The 9,649-nt window shown below is 38.5% G+C and overlaps 1 protein-coding gene across 1 annotated transcript in view; it reads right to left on the bottom strand.

The window, feature by feature from the left end:
• Positions 1-296: 296 nt before the first annotated feature.
• tmem106ba (transmembrane protein 106Ba) overlaps positions 297-9,649 on the bottom strand; it is a 470,787-nt gene continuing 461,434 nt past the window's right edge. Inside the window, exon 9 of the transcript XR_011917310.1 lies at positions 297-310. The gene's annotated coding sequence lies outside the window, so the exon portion shown is untranslated. The remainder of the gene's footprint in view (positions 311-9,649) is intronic.

The raw sequence follows: 9,649 nt of genomic DNA, 5'->3' as shown, positions 1-9,649 counted from the left end.
ACTCCCCCATGCTCTGGCCATATTTAGAGATGCGACTCTCGGCACATCTCAGGAACAGCCTCCCCGGGGGTTCAAAGGGGTCGATCCAGTCTGCAGAATCACAAAACGATTACAGCTCTCCTTAAAGAGATGTACAAAAGGGGTTGAAGCACAGGGTGGAGAGCTGTATTTCTAAAATCTCTCTGTTAGCTTTTAGCACTACGCCCCTGCTGCTAAAATCTCATGGTTGTCCGTGCTATGCTGCAAAAAGGATTCATGTGTTGCACTAAGCGTGTTATTAACCTCTCTCTGTAGGTGTCTGTCACACTCCCTCCCTGACAAACACTGCAGAGAGCCTGTACATGTGCATTAATCCGCCTTTTCTAACCACAGAGCTCCTCAATTATTCAGAAGCAGTGTGGAGTCAAACATTTCCATTTAAAGATCTAACACTTGTTTGACCAGCTTGATGTTCGATAGTCTTGTAGAGACAGACAGAGTAGATGGCTGAGAGCGCGGCGAGAAGGGTGAACACAAGAGGCTTTCAGACACTGAAAGAGATTATAAATGACATTCAAATACTTTTAGGAAAGCAATGCAAACTTAGTTTCCATAAAGGGCCGTTCAATGTTTATATTCTTGATTTTTCACCTCCCCTAGTATCAGAAAAAGTGCATCAATATTCTGCTAAACATATTCTTCAGGAGCATAATTCCAGTGAACAAGTGTTTTCCACTGTGAGATCTCAATACAAACACAACAAATAAACGGGAGGCAGCATTCTTATTCCAAAATAAATATATCAGTCACAATAAATTGTGGTCAAACTCCTTGGTTCAAACAGGATTAAACTTGGTTGATTGATCAGTCACTAAGAAAAGAACTAGATACACCCCCCCGAACTCATTCGTGGATTGACTCGCAGAATCATCCAATATTTTCTTATTTGGCTTAGCAGTAAGTTTGGTAACATATACTATCTCTACAAAGTAAAAATCCAACCTAATCTTATCAGGAAATACTTGTGTTTGTCCACTTGTCTCACACGTAGTAGATATGCAGTCCATTGTAATGTCCATTTTCTTGTAGGAATACATTTACAAGATATAAGTCAAGTTACAAGAGTACATAAATGTGTAAACTGTAACCATGTAGATTATTGTGGCTGTCTGACCATATTTTTCTGTCGTGTGGAGGTAGAAAAGTACGACTGTTGAAATCATTATAGGGGAAGTTTCAAACCAACAATCTCTCAAAAGTTAGTGTAACAACACTCCTTTGATTAGCACCTGCCACAGTTCTCCTCTTCTTCTTCCACCTCATAAGCATTTGAGGCCAAGTGAATACTAGCACCATGTGGAAAGTGGACACCATCACGTGGGAACCTTTAATCTAATTTTCCAAAGTATTTATACCCTTTGCTGTTCCAAAATATGACCAGGCGCATCATTTTTACACTAAAGTTTCCAATCTATAGTTTTGAGATGTTTCATTTGAGATATTTGAGACGTGTGGGAACATGTACATGCATCTTTTTCAGAATTTTGGCTATTCCGCTACAAAATAACTCTCCCTCTTTCAAACTTTTCTAATTCTATCTGTGATGGAGATTTATGAGCCATTTGAAATGCTGTACCTTCAGTTGAACTTTTTCACAGTTTAGGCTGTGTCTGAGTTATATATTATCCCTTTAACTGTCCTTTAGATGTGACTGGAACTGAGTTGAGCTGTGGCAACCTGAACGGATACAAGATGTGGCTTTGTTTAAAGCACAAAGCCACAAGGAAACAAAAAAACGCCGGCAGCTTTGAGTCCCTTCAGAATTTAAGTGTGTGCATTTGACTTTGTAGTTTGTAAGTTCACAGTGGCTCATCGGCACAGCAATGATCCATCACATCCTCCTCTGTCTCCTCCCCCTCCTCTTTTCATTTGACCTATCCTTCACCAAGGCCCAGTCTAATCCCACTGAGTTTGGGCAAAACAGAGTAGGAAGGAGAGGGAGGGGTAGAGGTGGGAGTGAGGTCAAGAGAAAACTTGCTCTGTTATCCAAAAGTCAAAGATGTGATCCTGCAGCTACAGCGGTGTGTTCCTCAGTTTTTCACTCTCTAATCCAGACTTTATGAACGCCCGGCTACTCAGCTTCTTTCTGAGGAGACGTTAAAAAAACGTGATGAAAGTAAGGCCCAATTTCCAACAAATTATCTTATAGTGTTCTTTACCCCCCTTTGTCTGCTTTGTTCCCAGGACAGGTTTTTGTTAATGTTGTTGTTGTTTATCTATTTAATTTTTTTTTACTGAAAGAAGTGCTGTATTTTTTGGAATCTGAATTTTTTAAGTCAAAGACAGGCGGTCGCAGGTGTCAGTGTACGGTTTACGTTCAGGCAGCACAGTGTGCAACATTTACTGACATCTAGCAGTCAAGTTGGTAACAGCAGCCATCTTAGATTATGTCCACCTACCTCCCAGCAACAAATTGCATCTATATTTGTTGAGCTGGCAATGAAAAACAAGTTACTTTGGCATCACACTGAGGGCCTTTGTTCTTCATCACCGACTTCCATCGACGCTACACCAGTTTTCTGTCTTTGTCTTTCCCGTATATTTGCTTCACCTCTTCAAGCTTTTGTGACCTTAACTAGGTTCACTTTCGTGCCATTGCTTCTTTTCACCATTTCTCAAATCTGTATCTCAAACTTCCCACAAAACAGCTCCCACAAGGACCTTTCTCTCAACTTTCTTCCTCTGATCAGTTCTCCTCCTCTGCATGTCTTCTATGTTGGGTATACTGAAGTTTATGTAAAAGTGCATGCTGCACAAATAGATAGAAATGCTTTGTTCTGAGTTAACAACAATACATTTAGCAGAGCAATTACATACTAATCAAAACAGTTCTTATTAAGATTTGTTTCTAATATAGATTTGTTATCGTTACACACTGTGAAGTGTATAGTGCAAAGTTTGTGAGGTTTTCTGGTATTTTAAGTTAATAAAGAGTCAGAGTGCAACACTAGATAGAAATATTCATTTTTGTCATGTCATCTTACGCAGCAGTGACAAAACAAACAGAACAGCCGAATGGTATTTCATTGTGTTTGGTGAATTTAAACAAACAGACGTAAGAACTATTTTACTTGACTTGCACCAGCATGTTAACATCGCCTGGACATTTGTCACTGCTAACAAATCCTCTCATATCCTTAATGTTCTTTTATATATAATTTCCATGATGTCTTCTGGCAGAGTTTGCTAAAAGCTCAACTGCAGTGTCTCTTGTTTCAAAGCAATGTGGATTTTTTTCTGTATTACTAAAGCAGTAGGCTCTGCACAGTGCTGTATTAGATAATAATAAGGGAAAACAAATGATTGGTAACCACACATGTGCTTGGTGAGTTTGTATGAATGTATGGCAATATTAAACGTAGTATATGGATGAATAAGAAAAAAAAGCACCTCTGCTTTACTCTCTTCAACGGCATGCTTGGGAGCCAAAACATAACTAATACTTGATTGCATCACTGTGGGTGTTATTCTGGAAAGAAATAAACGTGATACTGGTTACTGTCATTGTTTTGTGTTATGTGACACATTATATCAACAGCAAAGGGCGTTATAATTCCTGCAGAATCCATGGTAATTGTTGGAAAAACATTAAACAGTGAAAATTAATATCATTAATTGAACAGTAGAACAGAAATATGTCAACTCAGGCAACAATAAAGGTTTTATTGGTTGTTGCAGATTATTCTTCAATTCCATTGACTGTAGTTTATGCAACAGCAACAGTGAATACAGCCCAAATATACTTTTCAGAGACTGTAATTTGTTCACAAATCAATTTGTTAGCCTTAAACTGCTCACATTCAACCTTTTCTTTGAATATGTTGCAGAGTGGATATGCAAGAAATATCATTCGTTCAAACCATCTGCAATAAAATTCAAATTTGACATAAGTGTAACAATAGCTGTGGTTATTTTGTTATTTTCCTTCATATATGTGTTTATATGAAATGACATATATTTCATATTTCATTTATATAGTTTGCCAAAAGTTAGATCAATATGGGCAGATATTTTTGTTTACCCTTCCATACTTGTGTTATGTATTTCCAATCCAATCTAAAGCTGCTTTGTGAGGTAACAAACTAGTTTGTTAAAGTATCCATAAGAAGGGGATGATGAGGGCGGCGGGGGGATAAAATATACAAGTAGAGGTTAGCAGCGGGGGAGAATAGAGGTGAGGAGGGGAGGGCTTGGTGGAGACGTCGGCCCTGCATTTGAACTTAACCTGGCTGTGGCCCAGGACTGACGCGGCAATTAGCACCAGGGATTAGCATCAAAAGGAACGGCGCAGTGTGAAGCTGGTCTAATTAGTCATATGAACGGAGGCAACAGACTGACCACTGCATGCCTCAGGTTGTGGGGGGGGGGCTGTGTGTGAGGATGTGTGTGTGTGTGTGTGTGTGTGTAAGGCTGACTCACTATAGTCGACAGCAGGGGAATGAGAGTCCATGTTGGTGAAGACATGCTTCAGATCAAAGCTTTGTTATGTCAGCTAACGTGTGACTCAAAATGATTTGCTTCTTAAACTAAATGAAAACATCCTGAGTGCTTTTCTGCAAACTCTCATGTCTCAAACTTTGTTTTCTTTTGTTAATCTTGTTGCTTACTTCTTGAGCAATATGAATGAGCATCACTGACTATTTAGGAATCAAGCACTCAACAACTTACAAGAAGCAAAATGGATTTTGTACACTCCACTTTGTCTGTTATGTATTAATTAAGTCTTCTTTTAGTAAAGCCTCCCAGTGGTTTGGTAATTAAGATGAAAGCACTGGACGAAGCCAGGTGACCAACCAGTTCTCGTTTCCAGACCCTCAATCACTCTTGTTTTGTCAAAGCGTCTCTTTTTAGTAGCGTTTCTGTGGCACCCATAAGGTGCCCTTTGGTGTTGGATGCTGTTATGTAACAGCTGCAGCAATACTTTAAACATGTGATAACATTAAGCACTAACAATGTGCACATAAGGAGTTAGGATCACTGGTACAAACATAAATTGCACAATTGTTTTTGACTCTTGTGTGAGACTGTTGCTCTTTCACGTTTTGAGTCCTGCTTCTCATACAATCTTCTCTTCATAATCCAACTTCCAACTTCATAATTTAGATATCCTTTTTCACAACACATGGCTGGCAGTTACAAACCAGTGTTTAGTTGTAAGATGATTAAAAACTACATTGTTCAACTTAAAAATGGGATGGAATTTATATGTGGCCCAGGTTTAAGCTGCTGGCTTTGGCACCTTTCCCTGTTACCAGTCTGGATGACTTTCTGTCCAGATAATTCAGCTGAGTTTCTGTGCAGAGTTGAAATGAGGTATTCTCCTTGTGTAATACATACGGGCGATTTGCATCATAGATGTGCAGCCGACAAAGCTGCAGCAACTGCGTGATGCTATCATGTCAATATGGACAAAAATCTCTAAGAAACATTTCCAACACCTTGTTGAAAGTATGCCACAAAGAATGAAGGCAGTTCAGAAGGCAAAAGGGGGTCCAACCTTTTACTAGCAAGGTGTACCTAATAAAGTGACCGGTGAGTGTATAGTTATGATTAAAAGGGAATGAAAAAATTCATTTCTGTATCAAACTTGCACAAACGTACCCTCGCATGCTGCATTGTATTCTTTTTTCTTGTTTTAGTCTTTCAATAGTTTTCAATCAAAAGAGTCGTCAATCATGATAAAATACTTTTTTCATTAGCATATTTCTACCAAACATACCTAACATGACAGCAGTTTAATCAGTTATGCATTACTGGAGAAAAGGAAATAACAAAATGATAAAATAAAGAAATAAATAAAGTCAGTTGACAAACTGTTGCAAAGTTGAAGTGTAGCAGAGAGAAAGAAAATCTGTTGATCATCATGAATGAATAGTCTCATAGTCTCATGCTATGTTCCTGCGCCACATCCGAGACTTTCCCTTCTTCAACTTGTCTTGATCTGGGTTCTTATTCTGGGCATTATTTTGGGTTTGGGAAGTTTGATTAGCCGATCCCACGTGCAAACAACTTTCTTGTTGGCATGCATTCAAAACCTCACGGGAAAATGTTTTTGAAACATTTGTATTTTCCCTGGAAAGGCTGATCAGAAAATCTCGAAAAAAAAGAAACAATATGACCAGAGCTATTGCAACAGGCTTCCACTGTACTAAAGAATATTGGGGGCTGCACAGTGGTTTGGTGGTTAGCACAGAAAGAGGATTCCTGGTGTGAATCCTGGATTTGTATGTTCTCCCCGTGTGTGCGTGAGTTCTCTTTCACCGCCTAAAAAACATGCATGTTAGGTTAATTGGTGACTTTAAACTGTCCCTGGGAGTAAGTGTGAGCGTGGATGGACTGGCGACGTGTCCAGGGTGTCCTCTGCCTCTCGCCCAATGACAGCTGGGATAGGCTCCAGCCCCCCGCGACCCTGAGTTGGATTAAGCGGGTATAGAAAATGGATGGATGGAAACTAAAAAGCCTTTTTAACATGTCTTGCTTTATTGTAGCAACTTATCGCTATAGGTTTTTTTTTTAGCTTTACTTGTTTATCATAAATTTCAGGAAGTTATTTACATTCTGTTTTATCGGTCTTATTATAATGATTCATTTTTTTCCAGTTAATTTATTAGCATTGTACTGTTTTAATTAGTAAATTAATTGTTTTAATTAACCTTCCATCTTATGTTGTGGCCATTAATCTTGATTATAAAGCACCCACTGATATCGTATTTGTTTGAAAGGAGATATATAATTAAATTTCGATTGATTCATTCAAGTTTCCTTGGCTTCATTTCTGTTAAGTCACTTTAACCTCTGAATAAATCATAGAAATAAAAAAAAATACATATTCTATGTGGTTAGTATTTACTGTACAATAGAAATAATCTCATATTCTGTCCTCAGCACTTTGGTGCATGTTGGGTGGATCTTTCAGAGGAGGCTGCACAGATGCAGGTTTCACATGTGATTGTTTTAGAGAGCAGCTATTATCTAAAGGTACATGAAGCAGTTTTCTCAGCAGGCCTCTGCTGCCCCAGCAGCCCTGCAGGTGAATGCAGACATGTAATATGCAGAAGCAGCTGTGATAATGGGGATTTACATTGACAAAAGTATGCCAATATATTAAATGTATTCCTGTAGGCAAATAGTCGCCCCTGCTGCCTGCTCTGTAATCTGGTAAAAAATTGTCAGTGAGGTGAAAGGGTTAGGTCACAACAACAGCCATTTCATTACTGTGGCTCAAATGTCCCAAGATTCAATTCAATCATGGGGCGATTATTTTTCCTTAGATTCCACTCTGCAGGGAATTGGCTGTCGTTTGTTGCTGACCTTTTCACGCCATGGCCATTTATCCTCCAAATAATTGTTCAGGCGGTTTCATGGTCATATCCCTGAGTGCTGCAAGCTCTCAGTGTGGTGAGCCATCACCTATCCTGTTAACTCCTGCTGCAGAGATACCCCGATGTGGTGCAGGAAGAGCATCAAGCACTGCAAATGTGTCCAACATCTAATCAAGCCCAGTTTAAAAAGTTTTCTTTTTTTTAAAAAAGTAAAAACCTGATGACAGGGAGGAAAAGTTTTTGGTGGCTTCCGGTCAATCAAAGGATTTAAATATGACAACCTAAGATTCCTTGAATCATTTTAACATCACCTGATGTATCAATATTTCCATTTTCCCCCATTTCCATGAACTACTTGTAGAACCGCTTTTCAATCCATAGAATTTGCATGAAAACAAAAAAGCAAAATTAAATAATCACAACATCTTGAGATTTGATACACTTCAAAGTATGTCAAATAAGTGTATCAAGAAGCATGTGAGTCAAAAAAGGTCAAAGATATAATTCTTTGAGACTTCGTACCAAAGAAAATGTATAAAAATGTGAGTTTCTTAGACAAAAGTTTTGTTTGCATAAAATCACAGAGGTATAGATTAACAAAGTAAACTGTGCTCATGAATCTAAAAATAAACATAACTTCTTAGGCTTAAGCCATCAGACAGGGTTTTTATTCATGTTTAAATGACGGGTTATTAAACAGAAAACAAAAATAAAACAATGAAAAATTAGACAAAAATGGACCAAAAAGCAGTTAAATGCTTACCCGTCATCTTGAAATGTCGTTAATCCAAAATCATGTTCTGCTACAATAATGTTGTGAAAGCTCAAATAAAGAGTACACATTGTTACTTGTGTAGTTTCTTTCAATCACAGCCTTTTTTTTTTTTTTACTAAGAATGAATAATAAATGTTTTACCAGACAGTAGAAAAAAAGGACAAACTGCTGCTCCTCGATTCAATTTTCTGTCTGCTCTGTGACTCACCCGGTCTTAAACAGTGAATGGCACCAATACAAACCACCATCTGTGTTTCACCTCCACACTGTTTTTTTTAAAGGCTGCACCGGCCCCTCAAAGTGTGAATAATATTCAGTAAGGAGTAACGCTTAAGTGGAAAAGCTTTTAGCACATTATCCACTGGCAATTGCAGGGTAATCTCATTTGCCAGCGCAGGTCTCTTATTAAATATCTGCAGCAGGGTATTTGCATTCAGGAGTCTCCTAATAGGTTTAGCTGCTCGGCCGATCTCTGGCTCAGGGTTTGTGTGAGCCGCCATCTCTCACAGGGGAGAGAAAGTGACATTGAGGACTCACAGTCAGACACACACAGACACACCTTTGGAAAAAATATTAAGTCAGCGCTTTGGGAACATGATACCAAGTACTCCTTGAAGTCCTCTGAGCTCAGATGTGACTCCCACTGGTCTGTCTGACCAAACAGAGCATATTCTGTATATTCAGGAAGAGAAAACATTTTGTCTTGATAAACACTCTGTAATAGGTGACATCAAGACCAGATTCAGTCCCTATCACGTTAAAAGCAAGGGAAATATATATCTGTCTATCTATATAGATAGATATACATCTATCCAATCTGTCTTGAAAGTTTTCCTCTTTGAAACAAAACTGAATAAGTGACTCAGGACAGTAACAAGATGATAGCAGTCAGGAGCCTGAGCCCTGCAGGCCTGCAGTATTCACTGCAGTCTGCTCTGTTCTCACCAATAAGACTTCTGCTGTTACAGCAACTATTACTGTTGTTAGCATGCTCCGTAAACATAATATGTTGTTTTCCGTGTGTGTGTATGAAGATTATCTGCTTCGGGGTGTATGTGTAACAAAATGCATAACAATGCTTTTTTGGCCCCTATTCACTCTCTGAAAGGTCAGCTAATCACTGAAGAGTTGTTAGAGGATGCTGATCTGTTGGTTAACTGCTTGAATATTAGCAATTCTGATTTTGAATATTCAATGTAAACTGTTTACTATAGTCTGGTGTAGTCGAGAATCTGTAAAATACATTTCTGTTATACAGCAGCAGCTTAACTGTAAACTTTAAGAATCATAATGAACATTAAACTCTCATATTACACAACACGGGGGGAAACATTTCTGGTTAAACCCCTTCGTGAATAACTTCTTGAATAACTTTCCCTGAAAAGCTTAGTTTTTATATGAATGTATCAATTTTGTAGGAATGCATGTCAATAGTTCCAATGAAGAAAATCCAAATATCAGCTCATCCTGGCAGGGTGCATGATCTTTCAAATGCAAATAATGACAGCCTTCA

This window comes from Leuresthes tenuis, unplaced genomic scaffold (assembly GCF_036924035.1).
Source record: "Leuresthes tenuis unplaced genomic scaffold, fLeuTen1.0.hap1 SCAF_10, whole genome shotgun sequence".
In the NCBI taxonomy this organism is placed as follows: Eukaryota; Metazoa; Chordata; class Actinopteri; order Atheriniformes; family Atherinopsidae; genus Leuresthes; species Leuresthes tenuis.
This window is presented reverse-complemented; position numbering and strand designations above follow the sequence as displayed.